The 19,452-nt window shown below is 42.4% G+C and overlaps 1 protein-coding gene across 4 annotated transcripts in view; it reads right to left on the bottom strand.

The window, feature by feature from the left end:
• Positions 1-15,038, bottom strand: part of Cdh6 (cadherin 6) — a 135,831-nt gene extending 120,793 nt beyond the window's left edge. The window contains exon 1 of one of the 4 annotated variants that reach the window (XM_075975844.1): positions 14,727-15,038. The gene's annotated coding sequence lies outside the window, so the exon portion shown is untranslated. Of the gene's footprint in view, positions 1-14,428; positions 14,547-14,726 lie in introns of those variants that run through there. The other 3 variants (XM_075975846.1, XM_075975845.1, XM_075975847.1) reach the window with 3 other exon arrangements.
• Between the last annotated feature and the right edge of the window lie 4,414 nt (positions 15,039-19,452).

Genomic DNA, 19,452 nt, shown 5'->3' with positions numbered 1-19,452 from the left:
ACCCAGTGCCTCTGCAACAAGGTTTCTGTGCTTGCTTTCTTTCTTTCTTTCTTTCTTTCTTTCTTTCTTTCTTTCTTTCTTTCTTTCTTTTTTTGAGAGTTACATTTTTCCACAATTGTCAAATGCAATTGAAATATTTTCTTGAAGGGAACATAGTACCTGATTTAGTCCAGGAAATCTGTGGATATAAAATAAACTAATTTCTGCTTCAATGTTTAGTACGCTTAAAATTGTGTATGTCCCTTTGCCTTCCAGTTGATGGACAGCACATTTAACAGAAGTGTAAAGGAACACCATCCAAATCTCATTCCCTTTGTCTCATAACCTTAGGAGACATTTGACGTGTTGAGATGGAGCTGGGCTGAGCTGTGTATCCACTGCCAAGCAATATCCATGAGGTTCCTGTTCTATGCATTGACTGCCACTTAAGGAACAAAACAAAACTACACAACCAGCCACGTCTAATTCTGCCTCTTTAGTACAGCCACATCCAAGGTTACAACAAAGTATACAGAATCTGATATTTGACCTCCTATGGAACTTCAAGAACCAGCTGCCAGGTAGGAATTGGAAGGAAAAATGATCATGTTCACAAGACACATACACAAGGGTCTCCCACAGATTCCTCTGCAGATTCGGTTTGATGTATGACTACAGGTAGATAATAAACCCAAAGATAACCAAGGTTTATCTGTGCTTATGAGAAAAACCATATAATCCGTTTCAAACTTGAGCACAGAAATGGAGAACTGTAACAGCTTTACACCTTGGTGTGGATGACCAACAAAATACCAACTTCCAGCTAAGATGTTCAATTACTCTGTTACTAGGTGCTTCAGTTAGGATCTGTAACTGTTTTTCAGATATTTGGTCAAAGGCACCAAGATAGGGAAGAGAGAGAGGGAAGGGAGTAGGAGGGACAGAGGTGGGCGTGGCTGGGAGGGAGATTCCTAACCTATTGAGGGCCTCTATGGACAGTTCTGGAGACTGGTATGGACCCGCCTCTCAATGCATCTGAAAGAAATCAGATTACTAGGAAAGAAGCTAACATTCAACATGAATAATGTAAAATTATATAAATGTAGCCCAAAGTTCCATAATGAGTAGTTTCTATTTGTTCTTTCAACCAATGTTTAATGAGTTCGCTCTTTTGTCAAAATCACTGCTAGATCTTAAGAGCTTGAAATAGGACTCGGTAGCCTCGTTCTCAGGATGCAGTTGGTGAGACTATGGGTGGACAATGACATGATCTTGCAGCGAGAAATAAATAGGAGGGGAGAGAGGACTAGATGACCTGAGAAGAAACAGATTCATAGCCTTTTCCCTGGTAAAATATCTAACCAAATGAGGATGTGTGAGGACCCCAGGGAGTCAGCAATTAGGACATCTGTACCAGTGGTTCCAGCTGAACATGCACCAAGTTGTGTCCAACATTTAGCAATGGTCATCCTATCTCTTTCATGACTGAAAGACCCTGTTCTAGCCAGGTGTGGCGATCCACATTGTAATCCCAGCAGTCAAAAGGCTGAGGCAGGAGGATGATGGTGAGTTCTACGCTAGCCTGCACTGTATATTTAGTACCAGGTCAGCCCGAATTGCATGGTGAGATTTTGTCTCCACCCCATCCGACTCTTGTCTCCACCCCATCCCACTCTGAAAGTCAAACTGATCCATTCATTCCCCACCTAATTTCTGCCTATTTAATACACGTTTCCCAAAAGGCTTTTATGTCTTATTAAATACCTACTGAAACCAAACTAATGTCAAAGCACATGGTGCCACCAGCCTTGCACAACGATGTTCATTAAATAGTGATTGAAGGGATTAGAGACAGGATGACTATGAAATATTCGGAAACATCCTGTCAAAACCTAAAACATATCAGGGTTTTGGTGGTGAAGAGGGATGTGATACTGTTTTTGAAGCTGGGCAGGATGTTAAATGGCAAACTTAAAAACAAATAAAAACACTGCCAACATCACTCAAGACTCAATGCTAATTCTGAATTCCTAGGATGTAAATGTAGGGAGAACAAACAACATAACTCATACTATCTTAGACCTTCCACAGAAAGCATGGACTGCTGACCTTGGACAGAGAGTGAGGAATAAAATCCATTTCTCCTACATAGCTGATGTATGTTGTATTACCTCTGCTGGTCTCTCCAGAGCCAGGCACAGGGGCTCTCGATAAATATTATAGAATGAATTAACTAATGAATGATGAATCTGAACCTTCCAAACACTCTGGCCAGCTTTCCCTTGGGAACAACAACAAGTCATTAAAAGATTGATTCAAATTAAACTGAAGAGCCGAACCTAAAGTGAAATGGTTTTTTTGAGGTTGAAATCTGTGGATTTGGATTATGATGAGTTGACCTAATTTATAAGAGAACAGATTAGTGTACTAAGAGGTTGAGGGTGAGAAGGAAGGGGAAAGTTTCTTATGATGTTTCTGAGTTATGAGAAATAAATTGTGTGTGTGTGTGTGTGATCTGTATACCCATTACTTCTGTATTTGAGATGCATACATTTGAATCTATCTACCTGCATTGATCATAATCGCCTATCACCTATCTAATTCATTATCCATGCACTCATTATTTGAATACATAATGCATACATGGGAGTATATTCTTACATATTAAGCATAATGGGTGCCATAATGTACAGTTAAAACAGCAGAGGAATACATTTTACCTTCTAAGAACTAGCAGTGAGACTTTGGAACAAGGAGCAAAAGTGCTTTGTTCCCCAGTTTTGTCTTGTAAGCAGGGGAGCCTGACAGTATTTACTTCAGGGTCTTGTTGAGAAGACTGAATTTATATTTTTAGCATGATCTTTAGAATATGCCTAAAGTGGGGTGAATGCTCTCTGAGTGACAGATTTTAGTTAATATGCTACTTTGTTTCCTCCTATCGTCTTTCTTCCTAAGAAGAGGGAACATATTGGATCATTTCAACAAGAAGTGAAAAAAAAGTCATGTGCCTACCCAGCAAGGAAGCAGTTGTCTTAGTTATGCGGGGGGTGGGGTGGGGGGGAGAGTCTACACGTGGATACTAAAACTGTAAACGTAAAAATTCTCAGGAGGACAATGTTTAGATTAGGTTTGGCTTCTTAAAATACAATATATGAAAAGCATAAACCTAGAAGTATGTTCTGTCTCCAAACACAAATTAAGAATTAAAGAAATCAAATTGTCAGACTCTGTAATCTGCTTAGGAAAGCATAAATTGTTAATCAGGCTCCAGGCTACGATGCTTACGACCAACTTTAGCAAGAAGTCTGCCTGGAGGAGGAGAGGGTCTGGCAGCTCCGTTTCAAAGACTCGGCAGTCTGTTAACCCCAAGCCCTCTGGCTCTCCGGACACCATTGACAGAGTTCCCTTTGAAATGGACTTCCTTTAAATGAGTCAGTTATTAAAAATTAAGTTTTCAGCACAGGCTCGAAAAATTATATTTTCACTAGCATGAATGAGATGAAAGAAAATAAATCAGAAAAATTTTTCTTCGAGAGAACTGTTTGTAACTGGCAGGTGATTTTCACCCATCAGGCAGTTCTTCCTGAGCCCGTATGCTGTGCTCGGTCACGTGTGCTGCCGTCGTTCTAAAACTCTGATCTTGTGACTGGAGAGCGATATTTCAAAGCCATTTTCTCATTTCCCCCCAACCTAGATTTATCTATTCCATAAAGCGTTTTCTATTTGTATCAGAAGGGCTTTTGCTGTGGAAAGAGTCAAATAATGAATTTCCCCAAAACTCTAGGCTGAATATCATCCCGAGGAACACTTGTCAATCAGATGGAACCTAAATTGGAAAGTCTGTGACAAGCACAGCATCTCCTTAGCATGCAGAACCTCGTGGCTGCTTCTCTGAATTGTTGAGCGGAACACAGTCCAAATTTCACTCCTGGCTTTAAAGTTCTTTTTCATAACATTGTGGATGTTAGTTAGCACACAGATTTTTAATTATTAAATCGGGAAACTTTGGCACTTGTCTTTGGCGACTGGTAATTCTAACCAACCATGATGAAAAGATGAGGATACAAGAAAGAAGTAAGAAAGTCATTTACAAGTTCCATTTTAGTGTAGTGACAAACTGAGAAGCAAACGGAGGCTCTGTGAGGGCTCAGAACATCAGTGTGAGAATCCACCTTTGGCTCCAGAGTTCCCCATCAATCTAACCCCACCTTTCAATAATTTCTTCTCTTTCACTAGATCACATGGGATTTAGCTACTTGAGAGAATTTTATTAACCTCCATATTTAAATAAAGTCACTTTCCCCATTTAGTATCCTGTTTGGGATAAAGTGGCCATTTTAGTCATCAGAATTCATGTTGCACGCTGCCCTGCTGGGTACTCTTCTGTGGCCATCTCTGGAATGGTTTTATTATTTTTCAGGACAAAAAAGCATATGTCCATCTAAATTCCATTCAAATGATGGGGAGATTTTTGTTTGTCTGTTTGTCTTATAAACCACAGTGATCCTTTTAGAGATATTTAGGAGTATGGTATCCACAATTGACACCCACTGGCAAAGGGGAAATCAGTTTTCTCCAAAGGATGGTCACTGGGCACGTACATTAACCACACCTCAGGGCAGGCCCCTTCCCTAGGAGAAACTGGTCAACACAATGCAAACTCAATGGTATTTTTGTAAACTCTTTGTTCCATTTTGCTTTGTTTAGTCATTTTTTTTGTCTTTCATTTGTTTTGAATTTCCTTTTTGCGTTTTTGAAGTGTCTATTTGCTCATGTGCTTGTTTTTTTTTTTATTCTCTTCTTTTTTTTACATAAATTTTTTTATTGATAAAAGAAGAATAAAGAAAAAAAAACAAATTTCCACCTCCTCCCAGCCTCCCCTTTCCCTCCCCCTCCTCCCACTCTTCTCCCCCTCTTCCCACTCTTCTCCCCCTCCTCCCACCCGTGCTTCTTGTTTTTTGTTTGTGTCTGTTTTCTAAAGAGAGAGAGAAAGAACATAAGGACAAAGTTCGGTGAGGCAGAAGGTGGGGAGGATCTTGGGGGGAACTGGCGGAGGGGGAAACACAATTAAGACATATGGTATGAAAATGTCAGATGCAGGGCTCAGAGATGTGTCTGGCATGTTTGCGTTTCCTTCAAAGCCAGGTGACAGGTTGACCACTTTGCTTTCTACGGAGGTAGGATGTGCCGCCCAGCTGGTACTCTGGTATGTGGGGGCGATGGAGTAGAACCTCTTTTTTTTCTTTTTTTTTGTTTTTTTTGAGACAGGGTTTCTCTGTGGCTTTGGAGCCTGTCCTGGAACTAGCTCTGTAGACCAGGCTGGTCTCTAACTCACAGAGATCCGCCTACCTCTGCCTCTTTTTCTTGAGGACAGTAACTGCCAGTGATCCTGCTTCCTCCAGCTAGTTAATCAGGGCCTGCTCCAAACATCCCTTGTTTTGATAAAAGGAGTGGAGGTATCAAAAGGTTCCCATGTAGAATTAATTCTTTATGAAACACTGGCAAAATCCCAACTAGGTACTTTTAAGCAAGCGGCTTAATTTGAGGATAATTGCTAGGAGATACAGTAGCTTGATGTGGTCCGCATTAGGCTTCATCAGCAACGTAGTAGTCATGGTGAGCTCTGTCATTTTGCATTGGTGATTTCTTAGTCTGACCACACACTGCTCTGATCAGTGTTGAATTAGTACATGTTGCTAAGGAGATCTCAGAATATTTCATTTGAATGTTAAATTGAACAGCTTTACACATTCTACAAGGTGGATGATAGATTAATAAAATTCATTTTTATTCTTGCAGTTTAAAGGATGATACACTTGCTTTCATGGATGAAAGCCATATTATCCCTGAGAGAACCATCACTTTTAAAAGTAAAAATGCATACATTAAAGTACAAATCAACATTTTAGAGATTTTTTTTGTTTGTCCATAAGTATATGAAGTTTATTTTTATGGAGAAATGCATCTCTTTTATTATTTATTTGGTTAAGATGAGCTGTGTTTGCTCTTGCGTATTAGATTAGATATAAATTTAAAATTTGTCATTGCTTGTTAAATAATCCATTATACAATCAAGTAGGGAAATTAATTGTTTATGATACATTCTGGCCGTCATCTTGGAAAAGTACATTTTTAGAGGACATGTTTATATAGTCAAAGATCACTTTGGTTTTAAATATTAGAATTAATATCTATAGGGCTTATTTTTTTTTTGAGACTAGAGATTGAACCTAAGGCTTTGTTCGTGCTGGACAAGTGTTCTACCACTGAGCTATATTCCCATGTATGTTGTAATTACAGGCCCCAAGGATACCTGTTGGTCCAGTGGTTTTGTATAGTTTGCCTTTTTTGCCTCTTCCATAATTACAAGTTGCCTTTGTTTTTTGCTCATCCATATAAGAAGGAAGTGAACGAGGCCTCATTTTTCAATATGAAGACATTCATTATACAACCCATTGGTCATAAGGCTTTTGGATTTCATGGAACATTAACAGTTTTATTTTTTAAAAGGGGGAAGAGTTGACATTGAGTTGCTTGCCAGATTTTAATCTTGCCAAGGTAAAACCCAGCATAATTTATCCATACATACACTCTCGTGAAAGAACTGACATTCGAACTTCAAAGGAAGGTCATCGTCTGAGTTTTTAATATAGAATAAATGGAGGTTTATGAAACACAGAAAATGTTGCCATTAATTTTCATATCTAATCACTAACCAGTAAATTTACTTTTGAAAGATGAACTCTTGACTTTGACTATCTGGAAGAGTCATTTATTTGGATAAGGATCATTCAAAACTGTCCTCAGGTTCTTACACACAAACCAAGTCTCAAAGTGCACCACCAACACCCAAACAGGAACAAAATTTTGAAGGAGATATTCAAAGTTTTCTTTGCAATAGAAGTTAAAAAATGTGGAAACACAGAAATCTAGACGAAGCCTTTATCTCTATTCTTATCGGTTCGTTGTCAAGCCTGCACCGCTATAAAATACAAACAACAATACCGTAGCTGTATTTCCTCTTTAATTTTTAATGCAAGAATTAAGTAGAAATGACAAAGAGCAATGACATCCAGTGACTAGATATCAAGTTATAGAAGAGGGAGATTAAAGAAGAAAATGAATGTAGTACACCCACAGATAAGTCACACTGCAGCTCCCTGCTTATCAGTTATCTCATATGCAAATGGTTGGTATGGGATGGAGTCTCTGAGAACCTTCTCATGCCGCATATTATCTGATTATATGTCTCATTATCAAACTTTCTTTGGAGGCTGGATGAACTACATGATGTTTTAAAAGTGGCAATAGGGAGAACAAAGGAGAATGGTGACCCTTCTGTCACATGCAGTGACCGAGGTGTTAAGAGCTCTTCCTCCCTCTCTCACTACTTTTTCCTTCCTTGGCTTTTTTTGGATTTGTGTGCATATGCATATGGAATTTTACTTTGAAAAGAATCCATTTAGAGCCAGGCCTTATGGTACTTGGCTTCCATAATCCCGTCACTTGGGAAGTAGAGGCAGGAGGAAAAGGAGTTCAAGGCAGTCCTTCAGTACATGGGGATTTTGGGTCCAGGACTATACAAGACCTGCCCCCTCACTCATGCTAAGGTTATCAAGAGCAGATATGATATAGTGATAGTAATAAAGTAATGAAATTGTGGCTTTACAGGAAGCCAACAACTTCTTTTACATATCACACAGGGAAGGATATAAATCCATCCTATCAGTGTGAGTACACTGGAGAGTGGAGGGCAACCTTGGATGTCATTACTGTGTCTGTTCCCTGGGATCTGGGATCCGGGCCTTTCTGATTAGGCTCTGTTGGCTGGCCAGTGAGATCTAGGGATTGTATTGTCTTCTCCCCAGTGCTGGGATCATAATCCAGATCCTGCATGGCTTTTTATATGGATGCTGATGCTGGAGATTGAACACGGGTCCTCATGGGTGTACAGCAAGCACTTTCCTGACCAAGTGACCATCCCAGTTCTATAAATACACTCTTACTCAGCATCCCAATCACCGTGGGCATACTGTATTGTTATTGTTATGATTCGGGACTGATGTATTTAGAGATACTTACTATGAAGTCGGGTTGTTCCTTGGCATCAGGGAAGCGAATGGTTTCAGTTTTAGCTACTTTCTCAAAGTGCTTCCTCCATCAATGAAGCTATCTCTCATATTAGCTCAAATAGCCCACATCTAATTTTCACTGTTTAGAAGCTCTAATGTGTGATTACAAATGCAATCTAAAAATCGAGTAACCTAGAAACATTTTCCTTAGCCTTCAACTTTGCCTTCCTCTGGTCAAAATAATCCAATCATTCCCATGCCCTCTGCTGCTCAGGGTTTCCCAGAGAGAGAGTCACACTTACACCTCTAAGATATCGCAAGTGTTTGCTAACAGCACATTCATTAAGTGCTTGGCTCAAAGGGAAATTCCCTGGAAATTCAAACTAAGGCAGGGCTAAGTAAAGAGGAAACACATATTAGATTTCCCCTTTGATTTACGGAGTGATTGTTATGATGCAAAGCTCACATAAAACTGGGGAGCTGTCTCAGTGGCGGGCCTGCCTAGAGTATATGAGGCCTTAGGTTGAAACTCCAGTTCCAGGGGTTCTGATGCTTTGTTTGCCCTTTGCAGGCACCAGGCATGCATGTGTTACACGCACATGCGCAGAGGCTAAACAAACAGAACAAAAGCCCACAAAATGGCTCCTGCCTGGAATTCTAAGCTCAAGGTAAGGCTGAGTTGGGCTGTGAACCATCCTGGGCTACATAATGGATTCCAGTGTAACCTGGGCTACAGAGAGACATTCTGTCTCAAAAAAAAAAAAAACCAAATAAACAAACAAAAAAACTCCAACTCACCAAACAAAACTAGAATAAAATGCTTAGGACATTGCATGACTTTATAGGAAAGTTCAGGAAAGTTTAGTTTGTCATTATTATTATTTAGACATATACAAAATCTGGACTCAGCAGCTGAAGAAATGGTTCAATAGTTAAAGAGCATTTGTTACTGTGGCAGAGAACCTGAATTCAGTCCACATGGCCACTCACAGTCATCTGGAACTCCAGTTTTGTCCTTTGCAGGAACCAGGCGCACATGCATTGCATACACACACACACACACACATACACACACACACACACACACACACCATTCAGATACATAAAATAAATAAATAAAAACTCTGAACCTCTCTCTCTGTATGTGCTTAAATCTTCTTCATCATATGTATAAATAACAGTACTGTAGATTTAAAAGTCTTCCATGCCAAGTGTGGAGGTGTTGGGGGAGCTATCTCGGTAGGTTCGTCTTTCATTCACTCTACCATACAAATCGTTTTGTTTGGTTGGTTGGTTTTTGTCTAAATCACTATTTTATACTTGGCTTGCAGGCCTCCAAAGAAGACAAAGACACCTGTTTGACTTGTATGATAAGAAAGAGATGAGAAAGGAAAGAGCTAGTCTTTAAAGCATTAAGAAACACTTTCTTGATTCTGATGACTATCTGACCACATTAAAACAATACTCATCTGTTAATTTATAGCCAAGCCATGATCATCTCTTTAGGTGGTAATTTCTAAAGGTTGATTTTCAGGTTTGCATTCCAGAGCAGAGACCAGCAGTGTGTATGAACACGCTAAGGGTGCAGTTGAGCTTGAAATACCCTGCTTATAAGGAAGAAAGAGATCCCGTGTGAGACAGGCACGTTTTAGTCTGTTTTGATTCTTGTGTTCTAACAGACGTGGAATTCATCTCTTTTGGTTTCTGTCTTGGCCATGTCCCCAACTTAACTTTTCTTGGTGCCAGTTTTCATTACTGTGACTTATTAGGCTTCTTGACTATCTTTGGTCAGACCTACTTATTTAGGAAATTATAGAAAGACATAGTATACTCTCAAGTGGTGAGCTGTGAAGATAGATTAGACCCCATGGCAAGCTAGCATTATGATCTTCATCTTCAAAACTTGCTCTCTTCCATGAGAACACTGTGTATCTACTGGTAGAAGCTTTCGACCTGTGCTGCCAAATATTGCAAAATCAAATTTTAATAGTTGCATTGTGACTTAGATTAAACTCTTTTTATAAATCTCAGAAAGGTGGTCTGACTGCTAGAGAAATTGGGTACTCAACAGTGTTGATGCCAAGATAATAATGAGACAAGATGGGATGATTAGAGAATTCTGTGTGGATGGGAGACACAGCCCCCTGCACTCACATCTGTGGAACGTTTATGAAGGTGCTCTCGAGGTAATCATCGTACAGCAGGTGTTTTTACTGGAAGTCTTGGAAGTCCCCTGAACAGTCTAGTCTTGAACAGCTAGACTACTGGCTGAAGCTGCTTCCCTCAGGCCAAACTGTTTTTGGCTTAACCAATCTGACTGTTTCTCATCTCGTAAGTGAACCAACTTTCTGAAAGAGTACGTACACGTTCTCTCAGGCTCCTTCGGTTCCTTCTCTGGGGTTAATACTGATCCAAGGACTATATTCACCTAGTTCAATAGGGAAAATCTGAAGCTTCTCATAGGACTGCTTTGAAAATAGGAGCCTTTACACTAAAGAGGAACTTTTAAAATTATAGGCAAATTCATTTTTACAAGAGCAAGTTCAAACAAAAGCATTATGGTTGATATCCAAGAATGTGTCCAAATCTCCCATTTGTCTTAAAATTAAGATAGACATTCCTATGGAAAGTCAAACAAGATCAACCTACATTTCTGCATTTCTTCCCTGGTTTGTAGAGCATTTGCACTAATGGGCCCTCTCCCCCTCTACCTCTCCTCTCTCCCTCTCTCTCTCTTTGCCTCCACTATCTCTCTCCCTCCCCCTTTCTCTTCCTCTCTCCCTGGTGTGCATGCATGTTTAACTTTCTTTTAACTTTTCTTTTTGTCTGCAACTTCCATAATGTTCTGGAATCTTTGTATTAAGGAAACACTATTCAGGAATAAGTGGAGTTTGATTATCTACATCCTCCCCTTTTTGTGAATCAAGTGAGGAAGGCTCAGTAGACACTGGTTAGGTCCAGACAGTATTGCCTTTTATTTTATAAACAAGACCCCGACTCTGCCGGACCCTGGTGAATGGCTGCGGTGACTAAGCAGGGACAAGGGCACTGGCTTCTGCAGGGTCTTATCTCATTTGCAGCACATTTCAAACTTCAGAACCGATTTTTCCATTGGAAGTCGGAAGCTGAAGACTGTCAGCAGAAAAGGCTTATTCACTCTGGAACTTATCTTACTCCGAGTTCCAGGCGGAGCGTTTAAAGGGGGAGGTTATCTAGGGCTGGTGAGACGGCTCAGTGGGTAAAGGCACTTGCTGCCAAGCCTCATAACTTGGGTTTGATCCTGGAAATCCACATGGTGGAAGCAGAGAACCTACTCCTGCAAGTTGTCTGGGTTCCACACAGGTGCCGTGGCATGTGCGTACTGGCGCACGCGCGCGCTTGCGCGCACGCGCACACACACACATGCAAATAAAAGAAAAAATGTAATAAATATTTTTCCAAAAGAGGCTACCTAGAACCTAGAGAACAATTATGACACATAACAATCAGAACAGGGGCAACATGTGTATCTTACCTGCCTTAGCAAATATGATTATTTGAATGGGAACTTCTTACTGTTAGACACCTCTATTTCAGCACAAAGCAGCTTTTTTTTTCTTCAAACAGTTCTTTAGAGGCAAGAGTCTTTACTAGTTGGAATCATAACTAAAAGCTCCTTCTTCGTAGTTGGTAAGATGGTATTTAGGAAGCAGAGCCTTGACAAGATTCTAGGAAAATGTATAAGGAAACTCTTGGATGATTTTGATCGTGGTACGCTCATGATTAATTGGCCATTGCTTTGATTTAGAACAGTATGTAGACTTTTGAAGAAGACCAAAGGTCTACATACTTAGAAAATTATGAAAATATGTCAGAAGTTCCTTAAATGAAGGGAACTATAGAAATGGCAGATAATGGTTTTGGTATGAGACAAGTATTAAGATTTTGCTAACATCTATGAAGAAAAAGCAGACCGGATCTTATTATCCTGTGTTGCAAATGAACTGCATGACAGAGGCCTGGAGTGGTCCACTGTAGGTCCCTACCAATTAAACAGGAAAGTTGCGGTAGCCGGAAGTATGAAGCCCTAATAATACATTGCCATCCCCGACTACAAAGCAAGGAGAGCCAGAAAGGGAGCCCACACAGAAATTCCCAAGGAAGGTGGGTGCTTTCCACTGTTTATCTCTGTTTTTATCCTTGGATGGGGCAGCCATCCCATTACCACTAATGAGACCTGCCGAAGCCACTGTCCTAACTTGTTGCTTCAGAAAAGGATCACATGTGATCCCTCACAATGTGATTTCTAGAAATGCCAGCGGCTGACCAGCATCTCAGGCATTCTGCAGGGCAGTTTGGTCCCCGAGAGAAGAGATGCTTCAAGGCAAGTTTGTCCTCGCCAAGCTGAGGGAAGTGACGGTTGTGGGAGGTAAGGCACAGGTGTTTGAATAGTCGACAACTTGAGAGAAAATGCTTTCGTTCCACATACTGTCTTTGCAGAGTTAGCACTGAGAAATGTAACTGCAATAAATTGGCATAAAAACCAACCAGGAGAGAGACTAGAAATCCCCCTGGAGACACCAGACTGTCACTTCCTCCTAATGGCAGCGAAAGATAATTGTGGACAAATACAGTGGAGTTACATCATTGCATTTTTCTCTCGGCAATGTACTTGTATTTGTTGAAGAAATTGATCACTTCCTCTGCTTCCAAAGGATGGCACAAGCCATGAGACCAGGGAGAAAAAGGTCTACTCTTTATTTCACACTGGTTAATTAGAACATATTGAAGAGAAGGGGGGGGGGGGGCGCTGAGGCACAGTTCTCTGTTGGATTTCTTCTAAGTTTTTTTTTTTGCTGCATTGAAAATATGGCACCTGGCATGCACTTTGCCCTCTTCATGACATCATGAAGCTTTATCATATTCCCTTTTTGGTCACAACTGGCTTTTGGATTCTCCAGAATCCCAACACCAGAGTCACATGCAAATGCTCACACACAAAGGACTGTGCTCAAACTAGATGGGAGGGTTTGTCACTCCAACCCCCCCCCCCCCCCCCCCCCCGCCGTCCCCGCACTCCCCCAAAGCAGAAAGAATCCTAAGGGTTTTCCATTGTCAGGTAAAACTGTCTGCAAGAAAGAAAATAAGCCAGCTTTGGCAATCCTTCACAAGGCTGTTACTCATTCTCTGAGGAGTTGACGGTTAACTAGCCAGATCTCTCTCTCTGGCTCCGTCATTGTCGTAGGAGGGGTCTGCAACCCCTGAATTATTAACCACCAGGAAAGCTCACAGTTAACATCCATCTCCCACCCCAGGCACACTGTCAAAGGAAATATCTTTTCTGGTCCACAGCGTGTGACTTCAGCAAGTGAAAGTGAAGAGACACAGGCTGATACAGCTTGCAGTGACTGTCGTAAGAAAGTGTCATCATAAGGGGAAAACGAGTGGGAGAGGGAAATGTGTGAATGTTCCACATGATTAAACTTCTTGGTTCTTGAATGTTCCCAGTAGCAGTTGAGTTAGGCGGCCAGCCTCTTGCAAACACAGAGACCTGCAAGTAGCGTCCCATAAAATATGGATTTTATTGCAGCAGCGACAACATTTCTCAGTACCACGTTGACCTCGCCAGCGTCTCCATCTCGAGATGGACTGTAACTCTTGGCAGGCGAATAACTACGGAGGAAGTGACCCTAGCTTTGCTGCAGTGTAGGACGCTGCTCTAACCGCCTTCATTAAATTCCACACGAACGCAGCGGGAATTCCGCTCTCGCATTTGACACCTAAAATCAGGCGCACCAAGGTCTGTTCTCCAAACAGTCGGAGGAAGGCATTCTCCCCCAGACGTGTGTGAGTGCGTGTGTGCGTGTGTGTACAGCCATGGAAGAGCATCCGCGAGTGGCGTCTCCATATGACTTTTCCCTGGACAGTGTGATCCATTTTCGAAGTCCAGTGTCGGACTTGCCTTGCAACCTAAGCATTTCTGTCCTATAGAAGCCTGCAGGCATTGCTCCGAACATGCAAGCTAACAGTTTTCTTTAGCTCATTCTCCCAGCCAAACCATCTCTGTAAGTTTTCCTTATTGGGAGCATTCCAGACTTTTCAGACTACCTGAATTAATTTCTGCGTTACCCTCAAAGCCAAAGAACGTAACTCAGCCCAAGCAGACAACACACAGACCTTTGTATTGTTGGGTGGGTGGAAATAAATCAATCCCCAAAAGGTTCCACCGCTCCTGCACGCACTAGCGCCCTTGGTAATTGACCAGCTAACTTTGCAAAGCTGGAGCTCGCTCGGCAGGCCGCCTCTGCCAGCCCCAAGGAGAGGACGTCGTAGCTTCCTCTAGTCTGCTCTGTTCCCTGACCCCCCCCCCCCCAAACCCCTAGGCGGCTCGGTCTTACCAGGCGGCGGAGGAGCGGCGCCCAGGCTCCCCGGGAAGCGGCGCCGGTCCTGAGCAGGGGCAGCAGCGCCACCAACGCAGCCCGACCCGCGCGCCCGCCCGCACTCCAGCTCGCGGCTGAGCATCCCTCCCAACTCCGCGCACAGCACACACCCGGCGCAGAGCCGCTCTCTTTCCCTGATTGGCTTCCATCAACACTACAGAATTAAAGCTATGTATATATAAAGAAGAAAGAAAAGGAAAGAAAGAGAGAAAACGCACGCACCAGCTCCGGCATTACCAACAGAGACCGAACCCACCTCTGTTCGCCTTCCGGATCCTGGGGACACCCTGCAACTAGCCCAGGATGCTCCTGCCTCCGCCACGGTTGCCGGTTCTGTGCTTCTTGCTGCTGTGGCTGGAACTGCAGCTCTCGGGATGGGAAGGTTATGGCTCGGGAGAGCTGGCTCTTGTGGGCACACACTGATTTGCAAGTGAATGAAGTGGGAGGGAGCAAAGAGAGGAGGACTTTGTTACAGAGGCCCAGTGCCTGCCCCCGCCCGCCCCCTCCCCTTGACAGAATGACTCCCAGTGTTTGAAGTCCGGAGCAGTTCGCTCTCTGGAACACTCCTGCAGCCCCAGGCTTTCCCTTCCTCTTTTTTCTTATATTTTTTTGGGGGGGTGGGGGTAGGGGATGGGTGGGGGACGGCTTAAGACATACTGAGAACTTGTGTGACTCTATCTGATCTTTCTTTTATGCTATCAAAATGCACCGTGTTCAATTACCAGCAACGGTCGGATGTTCTTTTCTAATAGACCAGGCAATTAAGATTCCCGGGGACACGGTACCTCGTGGCGCTGTGGGCCAGTTTTGGGAGATAGCACGCACAACATGCACGCGAATAAAATAACCCTGGTCTCCTGAGGCAACAATACCGACGGCTGTTCTTTACAGCATAAACAGACGCGAGCAGCCGGAGTCATGAATGTCTTTGCTTCTCTCATTTCAAGAACACACGGGTCTTTTTTTTTTTTTTTTTTTTTTTTTTTTTTTTTTTTTTTTTGCTTCGGAGCTCTGGTGCTGTTTTGGAGAGGATAATTCCAGAGTGCTGTAGCATGAAGCCATATGCCCCCCGAGAGTGGAGAAACGGTTCAAATCCAAACCCCTCAGTCTCAGCAATGTCTTCATGGATGGTCCATCATTCTAAATAAGGTGATATCAGGATACACTGTAGTTACAGATTAGGGTGTATGTTGGTATTTAAAACTCGTTTAATGTTTTGCGATCTTTCTGGGAAGTTCCTGAAGTAAGATAATGTCTATGCTAAACTCCTCGGTACACATAGCTATCTTGAACGGCTAGCCTTCTACTTGCCAAGAAACGACTTGTACTATGAAAGGACTAAGCTGCGGAAATCTTAGCTACGTCAAAGCATTATTAAAGGGGAATCATGACTTTTCTGCCTGGAAGATGTAGACATGTTGCAGCCAGGCACTGTTGGATTAAGAAAATTAAATTTAATTACCACAATGGCTTCACCCCGGGTCAGTCACATCCCAAGCCAGCTGTTTGTGCATTGCTACAAGCTCTCAGCAAGGTTTTCTTTGCCTCGTGCTCTAAAGACATTCCAGCCACTTGGCTTCTGAGTGATTTAACTAGCTAGAGGTTGGTCTTCTTCCCAAGAGAGCTCTTACTAGAAAATCTTTTGTGTCCTTAATAGAAGTTCAGGCATTTTAATGAAGCCCAAATCAAAGTGTTTCTTCCAGGCAGCCGGTGCTTCAAAGAGTTGTATGTGCAATGGTCTTAGCACAGATGTTCTGCACATGGATGGTGGAAAGACTTGAAAAGACATCCCTGTGAAGGAGAGCTGCTTTCGGTTTGCAGACAGGAGGCTGAACATGTTCCCTTCATGTGGCCATTTGAACTGCAGCGGAGCAGGGCCAAGGGAGCAGACAGCAGCTTCACATACAGTCACCCCTCAGGTTGCATGTCTCTTCATTTGAAAGACTACCTTGGTACGCCTGTATAGTCCTTTCCAGCTCCCAAAGTATTCTTAGAGACCGTTTGATGTGATTCTTTTGTCAATATGATGTGATTATTTTTTTCTGCCGAAAAAGACAGAGGAGATAGGTTGATAAAGGCACAGAAGAGGTTAAGAACTGTGCCTAAGGTAATAAAGCTAGGAAGAATAAGAATAAATCCTGGATGTGAATATGCCTATCAGGGTGTCCACGAAGTATGTAGGCATATATGATTTAGTAGCATGCGTGACAAAATAAGGGAACATATGCAAGTATGTTAATAAAAACACATTGTGTAAGAGTGCCTCTAGCAGACAGATGTATAAATTAACTGATTTTATGCTATAGGAAGGGTGTTAGTGAGGAAGATTTTCTATCCATCGAACCAGTTAATATCTCACAAAGGAAATCTCTTAATTATTTTTGATGTATTACCCTTCAAACTCCATTAGCTACACATTAAGGGTGGTTAAAACAACCTCATTTTATTAAGAGTGGACAATCAGCTTGCTCCCGAGCAGTTTCATGTGGCAGCATTAAGTGACTTTAAAGAGTTTGTAACCCCAGGATATCACACTAAAGGACTTTATGGGATTCCTGGAACTTCCTACTGACATTTACCACAATGAACTATTAATGTTCAATTATGATATTGATAAAAATACCCAGGATTATTTCATCCTTCTTTCAGAGGTGAGGCAGTGGACAGAGCATTGCTCAGTGCTGCTAAGTCCTGCTGTAAGTTGCTCCTTGGCACCCTGGAACACCATGACAAGTCATTGAGTTCGTTCAGAAAGTGCTGAACTAATGTGTCAATCCTTATCATCACATGGGGTTTTGTAATGAGCCCAAGAGGGCCATCCTGTAGGGTCTCTGGCAAGGCCTCGATGCAGGTGTTGAGGGGGCATCAGCCTTCTGCTTTGAGTTATTTTCCCTCCTTCCCTTCTGCTGTTGCTTCGTCCTTCTTCACACTTGCCCCCTCTGCCCTTCAGTCCACAAGGCAAACAGCACCACCCATGGCTTAGTCCAGAAGCTTCCCTGCTAGAAAGGCGAGACAAGTTTCTTTCTTTGTCTCCCCTCCCCATTTAACTCATTGAGAATAGCTTTGATTGGTCAGGCTCCTCCAAGGATGGATGGCGAACTGGAGCTGGGAAGGGAGTAGAGGGCACATTCATGAAGGCTGCCCTGGTTATTCTAGGACCAACACCAGCAGACACACTGAAGGCATGTCCTTGGAGGTCGGGAAGACAAGTTACGAGAGCTCTCGCTTGCCACGTGACCCTCTTTTCTTTAGTAGGATGGTGACCTTGAAATGGTGCCAGGACATGTCATTGTTTTATATGTATGTACATGGCAGCCAACGTTACATTACCTCTCCCAACTTTTTGTGGTAAAGTTTCAGTTAAAAAAAAAATGCTCTCCTTCAGAGACCATGACTAGGGTTAGTGTGTGTGTGTGTGTGTGTGTGTGTGTGTGTGTGTGTGTTTGTGTGTTCTTTTGTGGAGGCAAGCCAGAAATCAGTGTCAGGTACCTTCCTTTATTGCTTTCCACTTTAAGTATTTATTTTTTTTTATTTTTTATTTTTTGTTGAGACAGGGTTTCTCTGTGGCTTTGGAGCCTGTCCTGGAACTAGCTCTGTAGACCAGGCTGGTCTCAAACTCACAGAGATCCACCTGCCTCTGCCTCCCGAGTGCTGGGATTAAAGGCATGCGCCACCACCGCCCGGCTAAGTATTTATTTTTGAGACAATGCGTTCTACTGAATGTGAAGCTCAAAGGTTGACTAGCCTGGCTGGCCTGTCTCTGCCCCTTAGCATTGAGACAACTGGTATACCACATGGATTCTGAGGATCTGAACTTAGGTTCTCATGGCTTTACCCACTGACCCATCTCTTCAGCCCAGGATGTGAATTTTGATGAAGAATATTCTGGTTTTTCCTAAGTCTGTCTTCAGGTGACTAACAGACTATCTTATACTTATAATAGGGATGCATATAAATAAGTACTCACGAGGGTTGAAGTGATGGTTCAGTGGCTAGGAGCACCAAGTATTCTTGCAGAGGACTCAGCCTTGACTCTCATCACCACATGCTGATTTACAAGTGTCTGTAGCTCCAACTGCAGGGAATCTGACACTTGGATGTGAAAATGTACACTTCGTGTGCTACTACTGGGAAAAGCACGCGTTTGCATTGCTTATGGCTTCATCATTACATGAACACTAGTGAAGAGAGTTCACTGAGGCACAAATATGCTTCCCCCACATCTGCTTTGCATGTGTGAGTGCACATGCGCTCCAGTGTGTCAGCGAAAGCCAGTGGCATGATTAAAAGGGTGGGAGGGACCTTCAGTGACTTCTAAGTGCTATTGAAGCGAAACAAAGGAGACAGGAACTCTCCATGGAATTTCTGTTTTTGGAAGCACCCTAGACATCTCAATATGAGCTCAAACAAAGCCATACAAACTGCATGCGCTTCAATAGGTCCCCAGCCCTGGGAGAGCTTCCAAAGTGGGGTGGATCCCTGGTTGCATTAAGATAGTTCCCTCTTGATCATTGTATCTGACTCATTACTACAGGTAGATTACAGCAAGTCAAGAGACTTCCCAATGAGATAAATGCACAGCAGCAAATGCCACTGACCTACACAAGATATTTTTAATACTCTTGGCATTTCAAGATAGATAGAATGAACTTATTTCTTCTTCTTTTTTTTTACATTTTATTCACTGCCCTGTTGTAGAATATAAATGAATCTGTTCATATAAGTACAATTCAAGTTTGATGGACTGGTAGCTAAAATTGTACTGTAACAGTGAAGGGACAGGCTGACTATTAGGAAGAAATTAAACATGCTAGCATGTTCTTTTACTTTAATATTGTTTGTAGTATTGCGGATCAAACTCAGAGCCTTTGTAGGTTCTAGGCAGGAGCTCTGCCTCTTTTTGTTTGTTTGTTTGAGATAAGAATTTCTCTGTGTAGCCCTGGCTGCCCAGGAACCCAGTAGATCAGGCTAGCCCTGCACTA

Source organism: Microtus pennsylvanicus, chromosome 6 (genome assembly GCF_037038515.1).
Source record: "Microtus pennsylvanicus isolate mMicPen1 chromosome 6, mMicPen1.hap1, whole genome shotgun sequence".
Lineage (NCBI taxonomy): Eukaryota > Metazoa > Chordata > Mammalia > Rodentia > Cricetidae > Microtus > Microtus pennsylvanicus.
This window is presented reverse-complemented; position numbering and strand designations above follow the sequence as displayed.